The sequence below is a fragment of the Lygodium microphyllum genome, chromosome 12, assembly GCF_053477565.2.
Source record: "Lygodium microphyllum isolate KBCC chromosome 12, Lygodium_microphyllum_v1.1.10, whole genome shotgun sequence".
Classification (NCBI taxonomy): Eukaryota; Viridiplantae; Streptophyta; class Polypodiopsida; order Schizaeales; family Lygodiaceae; genus Lygodium; species Lygodium microphyllum.
In genome coordinates, this window is record NC_141146.1 from 22653481 (window position 1) to 22674940 (window position 21460).

At 40.6% G+C, this 21460-nt stretch overlaps 1 protein-coding gene across 3 annotated transcripts in view; it reads left to right on the forward strand.

The window, feature by feature from the left end:
- The window catches only part of LOC148027539 (DNA topoisomerase, type IA, core), a 156702-nt gene that overhangs the window by 63490 nt on the left and 71752 nt on the right, over nucleotides 1-21460 (forward strand). The gene's annotated exons all lie outside the window — the stretch shown is intronic.

Consider the following 21460-nt stretch of genomic DNA (forward strand, 5'->3'; position numbering starts at 1 on the left):
TGCACAACGGCACAATTGATTATGTTTACTATTAGTTTTGGCACAAGGTCCAAACTTTGCCTTTCCTCAATTGAGAGGTGGTCAATCTCATCAGCAGCGTGCTTCAACTAAGATGTACCTTGTGAAGGAGTTTGAGAAGAAGAAGAGCCTTGGTGAGTGATCCCTACAAGAAAGGTTAGGAGTGTTATCTTCCAAATCAAGACCATAATGCCTTTTTATGGCCTCCATTGAAGGAGTAGTTGGAGAAAGCATCAGAGGATCCGAAGATGGAGTCATTTGAGCCATCGTGAATTACTTACGTGTCATTCGTGTATCTCACACCAAACCAAGCTCTCCATTACAGTCGCAAGATACTCTCTAAAAGAGCACTGGCTCTAATACCATGTGAAGATATGCTAGGGTTTGCACGGAGAAAACATAGAATGTATGAACGCAAGTAAAACACAATAACTCAGACAATAGTGCAATAAACGCAAACCCTACATGCAAAATGCAAAACTCAAAACACAAAAAGCAAAACCATAAAATGCAAAAACACAAGCACGAACAGAGAACAAAGAGAACTTTGAAGTGAATGAATCAATGCCGCAAATGAATGAGAGAATGTATAGAGTGCTTAGGGGTAGAGCTGTCCAATAGCAGGTGGCTCTTGTGGGAGTGGGCTGAGGGAGGTGTCGATGTGTGTTGTCATATACAATAGGCATGAAACGGGAAATAGGAACATGAATGAGAATAAGGGACCCAAAAATGGCCATTCCATGTGACTATGCTTACTATAGATGCATGTTCAAATCAGGTCGATGTTGGAAATGGAAGGGCAGTAGGCTGGAAACTAGAGCGCAACAATCTAGCAATGTAACCGCCTGAAGAGGATGGTAGCTAATCACCGACAGCAATGGGAGGCAGCAATGGGAGGTTGGGTGACAAATGTAGACCATGTGGTAGCAGTGGCTAGGGGCTAGACGGCTAGTGGAAGAGGGCTGATGGCTGAAACGTGCAAGACAAGGATGGATTGAGTGGTGGGCAGCCTATCTATTTATAGATGCAGAAGGATTCTCCCAAATTAGAATTTTTCTTATGGGACGCAAAAACTCTCTAGGATTACACATCGTTTAATAAAACTTTTGGTAATTTACATGTTTTGGGGTTGTTTTAAAGAGCTAATCAGTTTGTAGTGCATTTTTAGCTCAACAACTATGTCCCCACAAATGTTCTATTTGGTCTGAAGATGCTATACATCATTTGATTAAACGTGGCAGGAGCATTTGTAAGCCCAAATGGCATGACAAGAAACTCATACAACCCAAATGATATCTTGAAAGTTGTCTTAGGTACATCCTCTAGTCTACTACGTATTTGATGATTATAATTGTCAAGTACGAAAGGTACGATAAAATATGGTACTAAATGGTATCTTGAGATTTTTTTTTTCGTGAAGATAATTGAATTAAGTAGTAAATATTTACATCAGACCACTAAGTCAACATTCTCTCTGTATCTCTTACTTTCTATTACATCAGACCATCAAGTCAGCATACTCTGTCACTCTCACTCTCTCTGTCTAATATTTACATGAGGCTTGCGGGCTCTTAAAACAACTAGAACAACCAATTACATGCAATACTAATAAATCACACAGAAGGAATAACTGGAGTAGAGCGAACAATCGCCAGCCAGGGAGCAGCAATATCCGGAAGAACCAGGTTAGCTGACATCATAGAAGAGATTTGCCATAACACTAATCCATGCACACGGGCCACATGCCCATGGATGCTCGATGCTGAATCAAAATAAAAGGCATTGCGAGTACGCCATATATGCCACAGGGCCGTTTATCTCAGGAAATGGAATAGGCAGGAACAATCTGAACGCAAAGAGAGCATAGAGGACATATTTCCCATAATCCACGAACGATATGCGGTGCTGAGTCATGGAGGACCACACACGGGAAATGAAATTCCAGATCTATCGTGCAGCAAGGCAAGAGACAAAAAGGTGAAGCAATGTCTCATCACATGTGGTACAGAAAACACAATGACCTGCAGAGATCTTTTGGGCACGGAGCAGTTCTCCCGTTGGAAGACCCCTAATGAGCAGCCTCCACATGAACACTTCACCCTGATACGGAACCTTAGACTTCCAAAGCTGGATAAATCTTTCCCACCACTTCTTTTTGCTATCCTTAAATGCCATAATTTATTAACTTTCCTCGTGACCCATCTCTTAGCTTCCACCATCTGATGATATATTTGATTAGCTGACATGATATATTTGATTAGCTGACCTTTTCTCATAATCATTAGGAAGCACAAACGTCCAGTCACGCCATGGATCCAATGGCTGTAACGTAGGCAAAGGAGAGAACCTCTGAAGACTGTCTTGTATGGACGACCAAATGTCCCTAGACACCCTAAAGTACTGATGAATACACCTAAAAGAATAAAGGCGGGGCTGCTCAGGAATAACGCCATCGCGGACTGTCTTCAACCCCAACCTAGCCATCTGATTAAACTTGTCTCACTGCAAATCTTTTTGTGGTCAATCCAACAACCTTGAGGAAGCCAGTATTTCTCCTTGCAACGAATTTTCCTCCTTACAAATATCCGGAGGACGCCAAACTTTAAGATGAAGCATCTCTTGCTAGGAAGCAATCAAATGAGAAAGGAGAAAAGATTGGGAGACCTTTATAGGCATTATAGAATTAAGCGTATGCCACTAGAAAGCATGAATAACCGTGCTACCATGAGAGATGCTAGTCTTTTCTATGAAGAATTTGGCAATATTTGACCAAGGATGATAGTGAATACATAGACTCTGCAAAAGGGATAGCCTCAAGGTGGCCACATGCAAATTAACATCCAACAAAGTTGCATTCCCTATCCTTTTCGGAGTGGTCACATGTTGCTAGGAGATCCATACTTGCCCCAAACGATTGCCTTTCTTTTTCCACAGCATAAGTCTAATATGTTGGACCAAATCCAAAAGGGACTTCTTAGTCCAAGGAAGCAATGGTAGAAAGAACGAAATCATACTGATCATAATGCATTGAGCCACTTTTATTCTAAAATGTAGTGGCCAACTTTGAGATTTCCAATACATGAACCTATCATGAATTTGGGAGGCCATCCAATCCAGCAAGGCACGGGGAGCAACCTTTACACCGATAGGATATCCCAAGTGCCTGGTTATATTGCCCCTTGGGATCACAATTCCATTCCATCCTAAGGCCTACAGATCATTCTCCGTACAGGAGAGAAGGGTGGATTTCTAAGTATTAATGTGAAGACCCAATGCCAAAGCAAAAAGATTCCAGGCCACCATTGCCCGATTAACATTAATACGATCCGCCTTAAGGAACATAAAAGAATCATCTGCCAAAGATTGGCCCAAAAGCTAATCATCGTTCGGAAGAGATAAGCCAACTATCTCACCTTGAGCTGCCAACTTATCCAATAATGAGAGCATCGGGTGAGTAACCAAAGCAAACAACAAAGGGCTGAGAGGGTAGCCTTGCCGAAGAGACCGAGATATGGCAATTTTCTCCGTAATTCCTCCATTAAGAGCAATACAAGCCATAACACCCTGACTGACAGTATCAACTAGAGAAATCATACGGGGCCCAAAACCCATTGTAGACATTAATTGCCGTAAAAATGACCAGCTAACATGATCAAATGCCTTCTCAATATCTAGCTGAAGCATAACAACCTGTTGGCTAGAAGCTTTGACATAATGAATTCCAAGCTGAACATTCAAAATGTCGTGCATTATATTCCGACCTTTAATGAAACCGTATTGATGAGGATGAATAAGGTGCGGAAATACTTTCTGCAATTTGTTGGCAATAATTTTGGAGAAGATTTTATATAACGATCCCGTAACTGAAATGGGTCTCCATTGTTTCAAAGAGGTCAGAGAGGGAACCTTGGGCAACAACCTGATGACAACAATCTTCCAATCTGAAGGCATCATACTAGAGTTCCACACCTGCTGACACAAGCGAGTTAATGGGTCCTTAAGCATTTGCACATGGGCTGAAAACAACTCATTAGGATTTCCTTCCCAGCCTGGACTTTTCCTTTGAGGCAAGTGAAACAACACTTTTTCCACTTCATCTTTAGAAATATCAGCCTTCATTAAATTCATCCATTCTGGTTTGACCTGATTACTAACCAGGTCACAAATATATGTTCGAGCAGAGAGAAGAACATCGGAAAGAATCTATTGTGGACCCAACAAGGCCTTATAAAAGTCAACAGTCATTCGAATAATGGAGGTAGGATCAGTCACCATTTCACCTTCCCCGTCCTTTAAGCGCACAATATTTTCCCGGGCATATTTCTGATGCAGACGAGCAAAAAATTGACGAGTGTGACAGTTGTTATCATGTAAAGCTTCGGCTTTGGCCAACAATTTGTAGTTTGCATATTCCTCTTCGTGAAGAGATTGAACCCTGCCTTTCAACCATTCAATGCAAGTGAGCATGTCATCATTGGAATTGCGAGTTTGACATAGAGACAAGGAATGAGCTAATAAAGATTGAGCATGCTGCAATTCAGCTTGAAACGAGGAAGCATGCTGAATACCATATTGTTGGGATAACGCTCGCGCATTATCCCAAAAAACTGAAGCTTTCAGTTGTTGAACACCTTCCAAAAACTGATTTTGTTGCAAAAAAGATTGATTAAACTGAAGAGGCAAATGGCCAAGGAGAGCCTTGAATGCATGAATAGGTCTGTGGCTCATTTCCAGGACCAACGGATTCTCAGATACTGTATGATATTAGTATGTTGAAAAGATTTAACTTGAATTTTTTAAAAAAAGATAGAATGCATGTTTAAAATCAAAATAGGAATACCATTATAAAATAAGATGAATATATGAGGTTACAAGTCAAAATTGGCATATGTTATGCCGTGTTGGGTAGCGTGCGATATAACAACATATATGGGTATCCAAGAGTATATGGAAGCAAATCAAAGAAGCAAATCAGAGACGGCATGTGGAAGCAAATCAAAGAAACATGTGATATAACAACACATAACAACAATTGATTCCACATGCCCTCTCTGATTTGCGTAGTATGCAAGCTCATTGTGGTCATTCGTGTCTGGCATATGAGTGAAATATGCAAGCTAGTTTAAATAGAGGTCTCTATCATCCATGATTGCCAATGACTTATAGCTTAGATATATCGAAGATGCAAAACCATGGATGGGCTTATGTATCCATGCCCATCTCCTCTTTGCTATCTCTATAATATGGGCATGTTGTGTCTATATGATCACTATGTAAGCCCGCACCTCCACGAATGCTGCTCCGAAGAAGTGAATGAGGAGACCCATGATGGAGCCCTTCCAATCACTCATACGCAACACTCTATAAAAGCGAGTCACGACAATCACAATGGCACAGATATTTCGAAATCAGCCTTCCTTCTTGGATAGGGTGGTAAACAAGCAAAGCTTCTAACCTTCAATCAGGTGCCTCAAGCCCACTAATTCAAGGAAGTTGATGGTATCCCGGCGATTGAACCACAAAATTAACCCTCCTGCTCGGTTAGGGTGGTAAATAACCTGATTAAGCACTAATTATAGCAAGCATAAAATTCACGTAAATTGAAAATGCACACTTACCACTTTAATCTCGGACATTAGACATCCCGTTGGTCCCAAAATTGGCACTCCTTGTGGTATTTCTTTATCTTATATAATATATTACAAATGGAAGGAATACAAGTGAGATCCTCTGATCTCCTTTGCTAATCCAAGTGCCTCTTGTTGTCAAAATTGACTAGTAAGTCTCCAAACCAATTTGCCCCTTGGTTTGCTTGGGAATTGTCCTCCATCCTACTCCTTGAAAGATAAATTCAGCCCCAAATCTCATATTGGCTGCCTAGCCTCTTGAATCTCCTTGAAATTTCTCGGTTTCAACTGTTGGAATTCAAGTCCTAGGTTCTCAATTTTAAGCATGCATCCCAGGGTGGCCATCAAACTCTAATTTTTGTTGTAAATTAGGGTTTACATCAAAGATTGATCTAAATCTTTTCTTTTGATAGCTCAAACTATTGGAAAACACTGAGATAACTTCAGAGATGGTTGGGGAATGAGGGAGAATGTTGTAGAGAGAGAAACTTCAGAGTTTCATTGTGAGAAATGTTGAAAAACTGATGATGCCCTACTCAAACAACCATGGAAGTAGTTACCTATAGCTTAGGACCACCATAAAAATTGCTTCGCCCTCCTGTATGTTGTTATTTGCACCAAAAGAACGTTGGGCTGTTGTCACTTATTCCTAGGGGGCTCCAAACTGCTGTCACATGTTGTAGGATTGATCCCTAGTGGTTGTAAATCACATCAGCAGCTTGTCTTTGGTCTCTTAACAATCTCCTCTCTCACAATGGTTGGAATAGACTTCCACCAGGTCCTAAAAACGTTTTTCCCACTTGCATTGGCAAGTTTTGCCAAGTGGCAGCCTTCTAATCCCATTTTCCAGCATTATCAAACTTATTAAATCACTTTTTTAAATATTAATTGTAAAAATTAATTTAATGATTCTTCTAGTGCTCAAAAAATTAATTTCACTAACTAATAATCAAATCGGCTAGCCCAATTTGTCTTCCAAGTATTCCTCAGCAATTATTGCGCAACTATCTTTCCTTCCTGGAAAGGGTGGTAATTCCCTGATTAAGCACTTAACTACAACAATTAGCAAATGAATACAACTTGAAATGCACAAATTACCTTGATAATCATGGACATTGGACATCTTGTTGGCCCCAAAATTGGTGCCCCTTTCGGTATTTTTTTAACTTGGTTGCTAATGGAATGAGTACAAGCTGAGATTCATAATCTCCTTTGCTATTCCAAAAAGCCTCTTGGTTGTAGCAACAATTAGCAATCGATTCGGGCCAATTGCCCCTTGATTTTTCACCCAGGACTTGCACAAATGGAACCACACCAACTAGCCAAATGTTGCCCTGAATTAGAACGAATGGATTGGCATCTGAATTCCCTGACAATTACACAAAATTCAGGTGCTGAATTTAGTGTACGATGCCTTCACCAATTGACACGGGTCCGAAGGTGGCTGTCAAACTCTAATTTCTGTAGAAATTTAGGGTTTACAGCAGAGATCTCTGCTGTCCACCGAATTTGGCTGAGATCCGCTCAAAATGATTGAGAAATGCTGAGATCTCTTGAGAATGGGTTGGAGAAGGTGAGAGAAAGCCAAGACGAGAGAGAAATTTGATTTTCTTTGCGAGAAAGCCCTAAATTCCGCTTGTTGCCTAATCCAACTTGCATTTAATGCAATCACCTATTGCTAGGCACCTCCAAAATGGTGTCACGTGATCAACTATACTATTGCCAGCTTCTGGAAGGTGACTCCCTACTGTCCCTTGCCTCCTAAGGCCCCTAGATGGCTATTAATTGTAACAAATTACTGTTCTTTGACAAGAAAATGGTCTAGCAGCTCTCTCTCTTCCTTTTCCTCTCCCAAGCTATAAATTGATTAAATAGTTGAGGCCCAACTCCCAAAAACGTTTCTCAGTATCCGGTATTAGATTTGGGCCTATACCAAATTATTGGCCACTAATTTCAGTGGTGATATTAGAGACTAGGCATTAATTAATTAATTAATGCCAGTCCAAGGGTCAATAACTGCTCAAGGATACATGGAAGACAAATTGGCCTAGCCAATTTAATTTTTGGTTAGTCGAATTAATTTTATGAAAAATAGAATAATTATTCAATTAATTTTTAGAATGAATAATTTAAAAATTAATTTAATAATTTGAAAATTGGCCTAGCCAATTTAATTTTTGGTTAGTGGAATTAATTTTATGAAAACTAGAATAATTATTCAATTTTTAGAATTAATAATTTAAAAATTAATTTAATAATTTAGATAGTGTTGGAAAATGGGATTAGAAGACTGCCACTTGGCAAAACTTACCTATGCAAGTGTGAAAAACGTTTTTAGGGATTAATGGAGTCTGTTTTAGTTAGTAGAGAGAGAAGGTTGGAGTCTATTCCAGCTAGTGGAGAGAGAAGAAGGCTGTTAGAGAGTAAGAAGAGATTGGTGATGTGATTTGTAGTCACCAGGGATCAGTCCTACAGTATGTGACAGCTGTTTGAAGCTCTCTAGGAGTAGGTGACGGCAACCCTAGGTCCTTTTGGTGCAGATGACAGCATACAAGAGGGGGTAGTAGTCTAAGCTGGAGGTGATAGCTTCCATGGCTATTTGAGCAGGGCAACAGCAGTTTTTCAGTGTTTCTCGCGATGAAACTCAAAAATTTCTCTCTTTACAATATCCTCTTTCATCCCCCCCATCCATTTCTCAAGTTGTCTCAGCATTTTCCAGCAGTATGAGCTATCAGAGGAAGAGATTTCAGTCAATCTCTGCTTTAAACTCTAATTTATAGCAGAAATTAGGGTTTTGATAGCCACCTCGGGATATGTGCTCAAAATTGAGAGCCTAGGGCTTAAGTTTCATTAGTTGAAATTGAGAAATTTCAAGGAGATTCATGAGGCCAGCCAATCAATATTAAATTTGGGACTGAATTTATCTTTCAAGGGGCATGGTGAAGGCCAATCCCCAAGCAAACTGAGGGGCAAATTGGTTTTGAGGCTTCTTGATTAGTTTTGACAGCAAGAGGCACTTTGATTAGTGGAGGAGATCAGAGGATCCATTTGTACTTCTTCCATTTGCAATGGAAGATAAAGAAATACCGCAAGGGGCCCTAGTTTTAGGGCCAACAAGGTGTCCAATGTTCAAGATTAAAGTGGTAACGTCTATCATCTTGCACATATGGTTTGCAACTCCTTCACGAGAAGAACTACTAACACTTGAGCAGATGTTTGCTGGAAAAAATGAGATAGGCATCTCTTTCTTGAAGAAAGAGCTTGAGAATATGAAGATGAATGAAGGTGATTCCATGTAGGATTATCTTAACAAAATTTAGGACTTGCGCGAGCAACTAATGAATGTAGATAAGTATTATTCAGATGCACAGTTGATCTCTACTATGAATTCATTGTTGCCCTCTTATTTGGCCTTTCATACGACCCTAAATCTCACCATGAGAATTTTCCCATAGCCACTTACTTTTCTTCAATTGGTTAGTTTGCTCTTAGAAGAAGAGCAAACAAGAAAGAAAAGTGGAGTGGATGTAATAGCCTTTGAATAGGCTTTTATGGCGAGACAAAAGGGTAAGGGCAACCAGTCTAAAAATGCTCTGCAGAGTTCTGGAAGTAGAGTAACAAGAAACAAGGGGGTACGTAAGCCAAGAAGGGTAAGTGACACTATTGCAAGAAGCCAGGTCATTACATCACAGAATGTTAGAAGTGCATAGTCAAAGAGGAGGAGTCGAGAATGTCTATTTTTTTGATGGACCTTCTACTGCTATTAAGCCCATGTCTTCTTTTGTAGACCATGACAAGTCTATGCAGTATGCCAACAATGCATCTTACACTGTTAGAGGTATTGGGCAGATTGTGTTTGACAGCCATTGATGGCTCTACTCTCCATTTATAGGATACATTATTTGTGTTAGGAATAAAAAAGAATTTGTTGTCCATTTCTTCTTTGGCAAAGTGTGGTATGCAAGTTATTTTTGATGATGACAAATGTATGGTTAGAGATAAAGAACTCATGACTTTGGTTTTGATTGATACATTATGTCATGGACTCTATGAGTTAGATTCTTATTTAGTTGATCAGTCCATCTATTTAGCATCTATTCTTACTCTTGCTATGTTAGAGACAGAGTTATGGCATGCTCATATGGGGCGTGTTAACTATAGCAGCTTGATGCTTATGCAGTGGACACAGATGTTAGATGGCTTACCTCTCTTGGAGAGACCTCCTGAGCATATATATGAGGGATGCATTTTGGAAAAAATACATAGATTCTCGTTTCCTTGTGATGTTGCTTTTAAGGCAACTGTTAGATTACAGATTGTGCATTCAAATGTATGTGGCCCTATGCAAACAAAGTCATTAGGTGGCTGTTATTATTTTGTCACTTTCATTGATGACTTTACTCGTTTTTGCTGGGTCTACTCATTGGTGAAAAAGTCAGAGGCGTGTGATGCATTTTTGGCTTTTATTGCATTTGCTGAAAATCAGTCTGGTTGCAGGATTAAGACTCTCCATTCGGACCGAGGGGGGAATACATGTCTTCCATGCTGAATAATTTTATGAAGCAGAAGGGCATTGTCCATCAGTACACTACTGCATATATTCCACATCAAAATGGGATTGTAGAGAGGAAGAATCGGTCACTCATGGAGATGGCGAGACGTATGCTGAAAGGAAAGAGTTTGCCACATGGTTTTTGGATGGAAGCAGTTATGTGTGCTTGCCATGTTTCTAACGGTGCCCTACCAATGCATTAAAGAATGTTATGCCTTCTGTGGCTTGGAATTGCCGAAAACCTTATGTTGGCCATTTTTATACTTTTGGGTGTCTTACGTATGCTCATATTTCTAAGGTACTAAGAAAGAAATTGGACAACAAGGCTATTAAGTGCATTTTTGTAGGGTACAACAGTGAGAGCAAAGGATATAGATTGTATAATCCTATCTCCAAGAAAGTGTTTGTCAGTCGGAATGTGGTTTTTGATGAAAAATCAGAATTATCCCTTGCTGGTTTTGATACATATCAGGCTGCCAACGATGTATTTGAAGTGCTGGTATCTATTTCTTTTGGTGATATAGTTGGAGCTACAACTAATGAACATAATGTTCAGCCAGCTACTCCATTGAGCAATGCAGAAATTCAGCCTATGGTTGATTTGAATATTCAGCAAGATGCTGAATTTGAGATTCAACACGAGCTTGTACACAATCGGGAAGCTAGGCAGATGCCTAGATGGTACTTGCAAACTATGAAAGATAGTCATTTGGATGCTCCTATTGCTGGTCGTACTAGAAGACAAGCTCGTCTGCATGATCATGGTAATACAATGGAGTTTGTTATGGCAGCACATACACTTGATGATGAGGAGCCTGAATGTTTTGAGGATGCACAACAAAGTGTGCATTGGATGGCAGCAATGCAAGCTAAATTTGATTCTATCATTAAGAATCAAACATGGGATTTAGTGACATTGCCTGTTGGGAAGAAAGCCATTGGTACAAAGTGGGGTTTTAAGCTGTAAAGGAATGCAGATGGATCCATTGACAAGTATAAAGCTAGGCTTGTGGTCACAGGCTATGCACAAAAGAAAGACATTGACTATGAGGAGACATTTGCTTTTACATCCCGTATAACTACCATTCGGTCTATGGTTGCTTTGGCTGTTCATCAAGGTTGGTGGACTGTGCATCAACTTGATATTAAGACTGCATTTTTACATGGGGAAGTCCAAGAAGAAGTGTATATATAGTAGCCCATTGGTTTTGCAGTTGAGGGATCCATATACTTGGTATGCAAGCTAAAAAAGACTTTGTATGGTTTAAAGCAAGCTCCTTAAGCTTGGTATGCCAAAATTTATGCCTTTTTACTCAGCCAAGGGTTCATTAACAGCTCATTAGAGTCTACTCTTTACGTATGTAAAGAGGGGGGAACCTTGCTGGTCATATGTCTTTATGTAGATGATCTTCTGCTCACAAGGACACACGTTGAATAGGTTTTAGCATTCAAACAAAGGTTGCAATAAGCTTTTGAGATGTCAGACTGAGGGCCTTCGCACTACTATTTGGGCATTCGGTTCATTCATGATGCTAGAGACATTGGATTGTCACAGTCCAGATATATTGGTAGACTTCTTGAGAGGTTAGGCTTATAAGACTGCAAACTAGTTTGCACACGAATGGAGACTGGACTCAAGGTGTTCTTGCATGATGATATCGATTTATTTGACATCCATACGTATGCTTCAACAGTTGGATGTCTCATTTATTTATGCAACACAAGACCAGATATTTAGCTTGCAATTTCAGCCCTGAGCAGATATATGCACAGCCCCCATGCATGTCACATTGGCAAGCTGTGAAGTGTGTTTTTCGTTACTTTCAGGGGATTAGGACTCTTGGATTGCTTCATGCCAAGGGGGGACCACTGCAACTACATGCTTACAATGATTTAGATTAGGTTGGTGATTTTGATTCATGTCACTCTACGAGTGGAAATTGTTTCTTTCTTGGCTCATCTTGCATCTCTTGCCTTAGCAAGAAACAATGCACTATTGCCACGTTGTCTTATGAAGGTGAATACAAGGCAGCTTTCACTACCACGATTGAATGTGTATGGCTTAGACGTTTGCCTACTGATCTTGAAGTATCTATTTGTTGAGCTCAGAGGTGGGGTGTAGATCGAGACAGGCAGTGCTTGCTAGCAGTATAGAGAGAGAGAGAGAGAGAGAGAGAGAGAGAGAGAGAGAGAGAGAGAGACTTAAGAGGGGAAAAGAATCAGCTAAGTCTGGGTATGTATAAAGCTGAAATACATATATCTATCCAACTCTCATCATCTGTCGGCAATGAGCAAACCGCTCTGTTGGAAGAGTCTGCAGGATTATCGTCTGTAATGCGCTTTGACAAGCTCAATGCTCTTGCTGTCAAGCACATCTCTAATGAAGTGGTACTTCACTTGTCTGTGCTTCGTCTTCGCATGAAAGATGGGAATCCGTGCTAGCATAATAGCACTTTGACTATCACAATGGAGAACAGGTAACTCTGTAATGCCAAGCTCTCCCACGAGATGTGAAGCCATAAAGCCTCCTTGCATGCCTCAGTGGCAGCCACATACTCTACCTCTGTAGTAGACAATGCAACACACTTTTGTAGCCTGGAGATCCAAGGGACTGCTCCTTCTGTGAAGGTAAACACATACCCAAAATTGGACATTCTGCAATCCGCATGACCAGTATAGTTTGCATTAGTAAAGCCAACAACAGATGCCTTGTGCTTTCCAAAGCAAATGCACAATTTCTTTGTGCCTTTGAGGTATCTCATAAAACCTTTCATTGCTTCCCAATGCTTTTTACCAGGGTCTGCCATGTATCTGCTAACCACTTCCACTGCAAAGGCAATGTCAGGACGTGTAGCAACCATAGCATACATCAAACTGCCAACAACTGAAGAATCTAGTATCTTGGCCATTTCAGCCTTCTCATCATCAGATGTAGGGCTGTCCTCTGCACTAAGTTTCACATATGGAGGCAATGGAACCCCAATTATTTTCCTCCCCTCCATATTGAAACGCTGCAAAACCTTGGAGATATACTCCTGTTGAGATAGATAGAGGAATCCTTTCGACCTATCTCTCAGCATTCACATGCCAAGAATGTGATTTGCATCACCAAGATCCTTCATGTTAAAGCTGCCATGAAGACTTTGCTTGAGTGAGTCCAAGGCCTGAATATCCTTGTCAGCAATCAGCATGTCATCAACGTACAGAACCGAGATAATCAGGTTGCCATCTGCAGCTGTACAAGCAGTGATCCACTTGACTTCTATGGAAACCTTGAGACTGCATAAATGTATCAAACTTATGATACTAGATACCATTCTCTTGGTGCTTGTTTCAGCCCATACAAACTCCTTTTGAGTTTACATATCATCTTCTCTTTTTCTTTTGCCACAAACCCTTCAGGCTGCTGTATATATATGTCTTCATGCAGATCACCATGTAAGAATGCAGTCTTTACATCCATCTGTATGGCTCCATATCTTTAGTTGCAACCAAGCTCAAGAAGTGACCATCTTGTAAATCCATTAACATGGAAGGGTTTTTTGCCCTTTAGGCAATTGCACCAAGTCTCAATTGCTATTTTTCTCAAGAGATTTCATCTTTGACAACATGGCTTTATATCATTTCTTGTTGTCCTATCTGTCCATTCTTCCTTTCACCACAGTCTTTCAACATGACATAATCAGTCGCATTGTTTGCACCAGGAACAAATCTATCAGGTTTTTTCTAGTAGCCCTAGACGATCTCCTAACCCAATGATCATTGTTTGCTGGCTGTTGAGCATTTTCAGCTTGCTGTCCTGGCATTTCAGCCTACAAATCAGCATTAATAGTTGCTGTCCTGGCTGTTCCTGTACATGTGGTGGCTCATTATCATGGGCAATAGCTGATTGATCATTTCCAGCATTATTTTCTGCATTTACAGGTTCATTTATAGTAGGTATTTGTTACTGTACAGCGGGCACATTTTGCTGTTCAAAAGGTATTTCTTTCCGGAATACAACCCTACGGACCTCCTCAGTCCTTTCGGGCTGCTTATACATGCGATTGTCCTGGAAGATAACATCATTGCTGCGTACTACTTTCCTTTTCTCGGGATCCCATAATCTATACCCCATTTCACCCTCGTCACCATATCCTAGGAAAATGCATTTACAAGACTTTGGCTCAAGTTTGCTGCGTTTTTCTTTACGAATGTGCACAAATGCTTCGCAGCCAAACACTTTCAAGTGTGTATACGAAGGCGGCTTGCCCGACCACGCTTCTTGGGAAACTCCCCCTCCCCAAAGACTTGTTTGATGACTGATTAATCAAGTGTATGGTTGTCATAACAGCCTTTGCCGAAAAAACATAGGGTAATGTAGCATGAGACAACATCATACGGACCTTATCCTATATGGTCAGATTCATACACTCTGCAACTCCATTTTGGGGTGGATTGTGGGGGGCAGTGAGCTCTCTCTTTATCCCTTTGCTATCACAAAATGCTTGAAAGGCCTTGGACACATTTTCCCCACCATTGTCAAAGCGAAGACACTTAAGTGTCTTATCAGTTTGATTTTCAACCAATGCTAAGAATTTTTCAAACTTATCAAGCAATTTATCCTTGCTATGAATAGGGTGAACCCATACCTTCTGCGTAGCATCATCGACAAAGGTGACAAAATATTTCTTTCCTCCTAAGGATAACTTTGGCATCTGACATATTTCGGAATGTACTAACTCTAGTTTAAGATTTCAGCGAAAGAGACTTCTTATGAGATGTATGTGCATGTTTACCATAAACGCAATGATCACAATGCTCAAAATCAGCATAACAAAGATAAGGCAAGTAACCCAAACAAGAAAGTACTTTCATTCCAGTTTGACTCATGTGTCCCAACCGGCCATGCCACAAAGAAACACTTGGCTGCTTGGTCACGGCAACAACATGATCACTCACACTAGATACATTGAGGGGATACAAAGTATCACTCTTGCGACCTCTGGCAATAACCCTAGATCCCTTATAGATCTTCCATTTTCCATCACCAAAGGTGGTATGAAAACCATCGTCATCTAGCTGCCCTGTGCTAATCAAGCCCTTCTTGAACTGAGGTACATGCCGTACATTCTGAAGTGTGAAGACAGAACCATGCTGAAACTGCAACTGCACATTGGCAATACCTGCAATGTCGCATGCATAGTTGTCCCAAGATGGACAACACCATGTTGATCCCCTGTATAGTCAGAGAACCACTCATGATGAGGGGTTACATGAAAGGAAGCACCTGAATTGAGAATCCAAGTGTGCATGTCCTCATCCGTATCTGCAAGTAAAGCATGTGCACTAAAGTGTGAAGAGACCAAGAGTACGTCACTCCAATTGTCATTGTCATGAGTGACTACATTCACCTCTTCAATTTTGACAGTGCTCTTCTTAGGCCGACTCTCTTTCTTCTCTTCCTTGCTATCATTTGTCTTCTTGCCCTTTACTTTTTTTTTCTTTCATTTGTAGTAGTTACGTTTTAAGTGACCCTTATTGCCACAATGATGGCATTCAACATCCTTGCCACGTGATTTACTGCATCCCTTGCTATCATATTTGCCTTTCTACTGTGATCTGCCCCTAGTATGCAAAGCACTGGAAGACTTACCGGATGCATTGTTCTTCCGATTCATTTCTGCCATGAGTAGAGCACTCTCTGCATCAGTATACAAAAGAATCACATTAGAATTGCTCATAGCAATTCTGAATGTATCCCAACTCTCTGGCAGAGTGCAAGAACGTAGCCTTAAATTCTTCATCAATCAAGAACCTCAAGGCAACCAGCTGGCTGAAAATGGAGTTAAAATCACTCAAGTGAGTAGACATTGCTGTACCCTCTTTCATACGCAAATCCATAAGCTTTTTCAGCCAATACACTTTGCTTGCGGCACTCTTTTGTGCATTTAGTTCTTCCAGTCGAGTCCAAATAGCATATGCAGAATCTAAGCCTTCAATGTTAAACAACAAGGCATCAGAAAATCGATAGCTCGATGGTTGAGCGTGCAAGCTCGTTTAACTCATCCCAATCTTCTTGTTCCATATTTGCGTTCTTAAATTCCTTGACAATTAAACAAATTTCAGCTGCTGAATTTAGTATACGATGCCTTCACCAATTGGCACGGGTTTTGAGGTGGCTGTCAACCTAATTTTTGCAGAATTTAGGATTTACAATATAGATCTCTTTGTTGTCGACTAAATTTGGTTGAGATCTTCTCAAAATGGCTAAGAAATGCTAAGATCTCTTGAGAATGGGTTTGGAAAAGGTGAGAGAAAGCCAAGATGAGAGAGAAATCTATTTTTCTTTGTGAGAAAACCCTAAATTTTGCTTGCCGCTTGCTTCAACCTGCATTTAATGCAATCACCTACTGCTAGCCACCTCCAAAATGCTGTCGCGTGATCAACAATGTTGTTACCAGCCCTTGGAAGGTGACACCTGTCACGAGGATGTGAAAATTTGATGCTTTGCTTATGTTTAATTGACATTTGATGAAATGATTAATCAAATGTGCAATTAAAAGATGCACATGTGTTACACATGTGAGGTGCAAGCTACTTTTTCACAGTTGAAGGCCGAAGGACCCTGTGAAAAAGATGGGTGTCAAAGGCAAAAGTTGTAACAAGTTACACTTGTTAGATTCTAGGTGAATTTTGGTATCAGTTTGCCCCTAGGACCATTAATTGGCCATTAAGTGTTAGTGGTGACACTAGGAACTAGGCATTAATTAATTGATTAATGCTTGTCCAATGGTCAATTAATGCATGGGACCACTTTGGGTTGCAAATGGCCTAGCCAATTAATTTTTGTATGGGGAAGGTTAATTTTCTGGGCATGGATTAAGGGCTGAATTAATTTTTCGAATTAATTAATTCCGAAAATTAATTAAATGGCTGGAAATTGCTGAAAATGGATTAAGAAAGCTGTCACTTGGCAAAACTTTCCCATGCAAGTGGGGGAAAGGCTAAATAGGGCTGAAGGGAGAGGGAAATCTCGTTTTTTCATTTTGGAGCTGTTGGAAAGAGGTGTTGGACTGTTGCTGCCAGCTTTTGGGGCCATTTCCCAGCCATTGGAGACCATTTTGGTGATGCAGATTGCATATTCTTGACCTTGGGAAGTTGGCAATTGCTGCTGATGCACTTTCTCCTGAAGATCACAGTCTTTGATGCTCCTATTGTTGTTGGTGCATCCGTTTGGGGCTAGTACAACAGGGCAACAGATGATTTTGATCAGTTTTTCGCGACAAATCTCAAAATTTTCTCTTTACAGCATTCTCTCATCTCCTTCAGCCTATGCTCAGCCATTCTCAACAATTCTCAGCCATTTTTGGTGGGCTGATCTGTAATTTCTGTAGTAAATCCTAATTTATAGCAGAAATTAGGGTTTAGCAACCACCTTAGGATCCGTGCCAGAGATTGAAGGCTTAAGGGACTGAAATTATCAAGGGATTTCAGGAGCCAGCCCAATGTCCATCTCGAATTGATTTGGGGTAGCATTTGGCCAGCCAAGGGTCAAATTGGAGAAGAAGTCCTGAGTGAATCAAGGGGCAAATGACCCAAAAGGCTTGTTGGTCATTTATGACAGCAAGAGCAATTGGTTAGCAGGAGGAGATTCAAGAATCTTGAGTTGTACTCCTTCCAATTGAATGAAAGCTAAAGAAATACCACAAGGGGTGCCAATTTTGGGGCCAATAGGGAGTCTATTGTCCAAGAATGTTATGGTAAAGAGTGTACTTATTTTATGTGCATTTATTTATTGTTGTAATTAACTCGTAAATCAGGTTATTACCACCCATTCTAAGAAGGAAGGTTGGTTTCAACACCTCTACTGTCATCGGTTTGCTGAGGCTCCCTAAATCGCTGTTTTCTGTAGCAAATTGTTATTCTTTGACCAAGAAATGGACCAGCAGCTCTCTCTCTCTCCCTCTCCCAAGCTATAAATTTACAGAATGGTTGAGACCCAGCCCCCCAAAAACGTTTTCTCAGTTTGCATGGGCATTTTTCCCAAGTGGCAGACCCATTTTTAAGCATTATCCATCCATTTAATTAAATTTTCAGGATTAAATAATCATGAAAATTAAATTCAGCCCTTTTGTCCCTGCCTAAATGGCTAGTGTCACCACCAACACTTATTAGGCAAATAACTTTCCTAGGGTCAAAACTAACACCAACTGGCCTAGTTGGCATAACTTATCATAACTTTTGTCTTTGACACCCACTACATCCTCGAGGTCCTTGGTCTATTACCATGAAATAACTGCCATGTGCATCACATGTGCTAAAAAACCTTGCACATTTGATGAATAACTTAATCAAATGTTATTAGCAAGATTAAAGCATCTCAAAATTTCACTTTCCCGTGACAGATGCAATAATCGTTCAGGACGGCTCTGGCTTTGCTGCCCACACCTTGTTCGCGGAGGACATCTTATCCGAAGCCGCCATTGCTGTCTAGATCAGTCTGACACTTGTTTCCAGCCTCCATCGCTTAGTCTACATTGATTTTTACAGCTTTTTTTGATGAGCCACATCGTCTACAATTGGCAGACTGTTGAAAGGCTGCATTTATGATCTATGGCTGCCATATGGACTGCCACGTCATCATACTTGCGTATTTGTTGCGGTCACTTTGCCACATCATCATCAGCTTGCTGTAGTTTTTCTCTCTTCTTAGGTACTTGCGTTTTTAGTCTTTCTCTTTGCTTATTACGCGTTTGCATTAGATTCAGCTTCCAGATGCGTTTATTGGTGTTCGACCCTTGGAGGTTCCCTTGCTACGTTTGGGGATCTGTTTGGAGTACGATACACACTTCAACTCATTACCTTTGCCTTGGTCCTTGAGACACAGGAGTTCAAGGTTCAGTATTCATTCATGACATAGTGTGTTTGCCATATGAGCACTGCATTTTTAGTAGACATTTACTTTAGTATTCTCTTTGTTCATTGTCTCTGGGAGTTACTCTAACCCTAACCGTGTTCTATTAGTTTGTGCTTTGTCATATGATTGGTTTTGTGTTTTTTGTGTTTAGAGCATTTTTTCACATGGTATCAGAGCTAAGTTCTTTTTGAGATACCTAGGACTTTGATTGGGAAGCTCATCTGTAGAAGCAAGAAAAACATAAGGGTCAAATAACTTTGAACACGCGCACATCGCTGTAGTCTCCCCAGCCAAACATGTTTTAAAACAATTAGGAGTGGGCTTCCTAGCTTTCCATTGATAGATTTGGTATTGTTGGAGAGACTTTTGACTACCATGGAGTCCACGGACCATACGAGATTTCAGTTGTGGAGTATGATCTCATCCTTATGCATAGGCTCAACAAGGATTGAAAATAAGATTGAGTTTTCTCCTTTAGATTCGATGCATAGAACTAATGTCCATGTAGGAAAGATGGAATTCCCACTAGGGACTGGCCATTCGCAAGTGGAAAGTGGCATGGACTATGCACCACTTCCGTCATTCATATTTACTCCAATGTCAGGTACGAGCATATGTTTTTGATTCTATTCAAGCTGATTCTTCCTCTTCTCAAGGGTTAGAAGATCCTCTTGATGAAGGGAGTATCCGTGATGTTTTTTGGTTTATAAGCAATGAAGAAGACATGTTTTTCTTTCCAAACTCAAACAAGGGTAAGAAATTGAAGCAAGAAGTTTTAAGTATGCCTTCACTTTCTTTTTCTTCAAATGATTTTGTTTCTCATGGTCAAACCAGAGTAGGTGTATCCATATCCACATCACAATCATCTTTTCAATTTTTTGCATTTAATGGACAAAAGAAACCCACATCATTTCCCACTTCCATACCAATCACAAATCCTTTTGGGCTCCCACCCATCCCACTCTCATATTCCATTGCACCTTCCTTTTAGCCTTCATTAAGTGTACCACATGTTCCACCACACACCACCTTGGAGGGTTCTGCACACTTACGCACAACCGTTAGGACACCTCCTTTTACCTATGTGGGCAGCGTACTTGTGATGGAGGCTCGGTCTCTCCCCCACACACTTTCGGGCTATCCCTTTGGGAGAGCATCTCAAACCTACCTTAGTGTGTCTCGGTTGGTACCGTATTTTGACTCAATGGCATGCCTATAGACTGATTGGTCATTCTTTTATTCTCTAGCTGACATTTGGATAAGGTTCACCTATCCTAGTGCCTCCACCTCCACCATTGGCATATTATGAAAACGTTCATGTTTCAGTGCCTCCGCATCAATCAGAAATCCTTGGACGCTTACAACCTATCTCTGCCTACCCACCTAAACCATCACTCTCTTATCCACCACCACCAAATCTAGCTTATCCACGTTCATATCCTACACCACCTACCTATCCCCACCAACATTCCATCCATTCTCATTAGCCAAGCATGCGTTTTCAGCCAAGAATTGTTTTAACGGGTTGAATTTTACCACTTGGTCCAATTTGATGAGGCATGTGTTGGATTTCCAAGGTTTGTGGGAACTTGTCCTTGCACAAGAACTGAGCATGGTCTACGTTGGTTTTCATATGAGATTTGTCACTCTTGGAAGAGCCGAAATGCCATAGCTATAGTTGAGTTGATGCAAGGTCTTCTTCTTGAATTCCACTTTTAGCTTCAACACTTTGACTTGCCTTTGAACCTTGGGCCCATCTCATTGACCACTATGTGGTGCGTGATCGGACTTGTTCATCAACTTGGACTATGAGCTATAAAACTTCACAATCATTGATAAGGATGACTTGAAAGTGAAGTTGGTGAGTATTGGTGTCTTCTCGCTAAGTTCTCAACCACCATTGGGCCCTTCCAATCCCCTAACAATCATGTTACCTTGTTCCTTAATAAGTTGTCGAGGAAATATTTCCATTTTGTGCAACAAGTGATCTCATAGCCTTAGATGCCCGAATTTTATAAATTTGAGTGCAGCATCCACTTCCACTTTCTATTGAAGTTGAGGTTTGCATTTTTAATGAGCTTTTGTAGTTGTTTTTCCTTCCTTTTGTAGGTTGATATTTGCTTCTCCAAGATCTACCCCCTAGCTTTGAACGAAGACTTGGATCATTCGGTAGTCTTCATGGTTGCATCTTTTGGTAGCGCTTCTTTCCTAGGGTTCGTCATTGCCTCTTTCGAGGCCACTTTTGAGGCTATTCATTTCGCAGGTTTTTAGTTGGATATGTATCTTACTCTTCTTCCTTAGCTGCTACTTCTTTTTCCCATTGACATCAACATCTTGGGGACAGAGGGGATGCTTACTTCTACT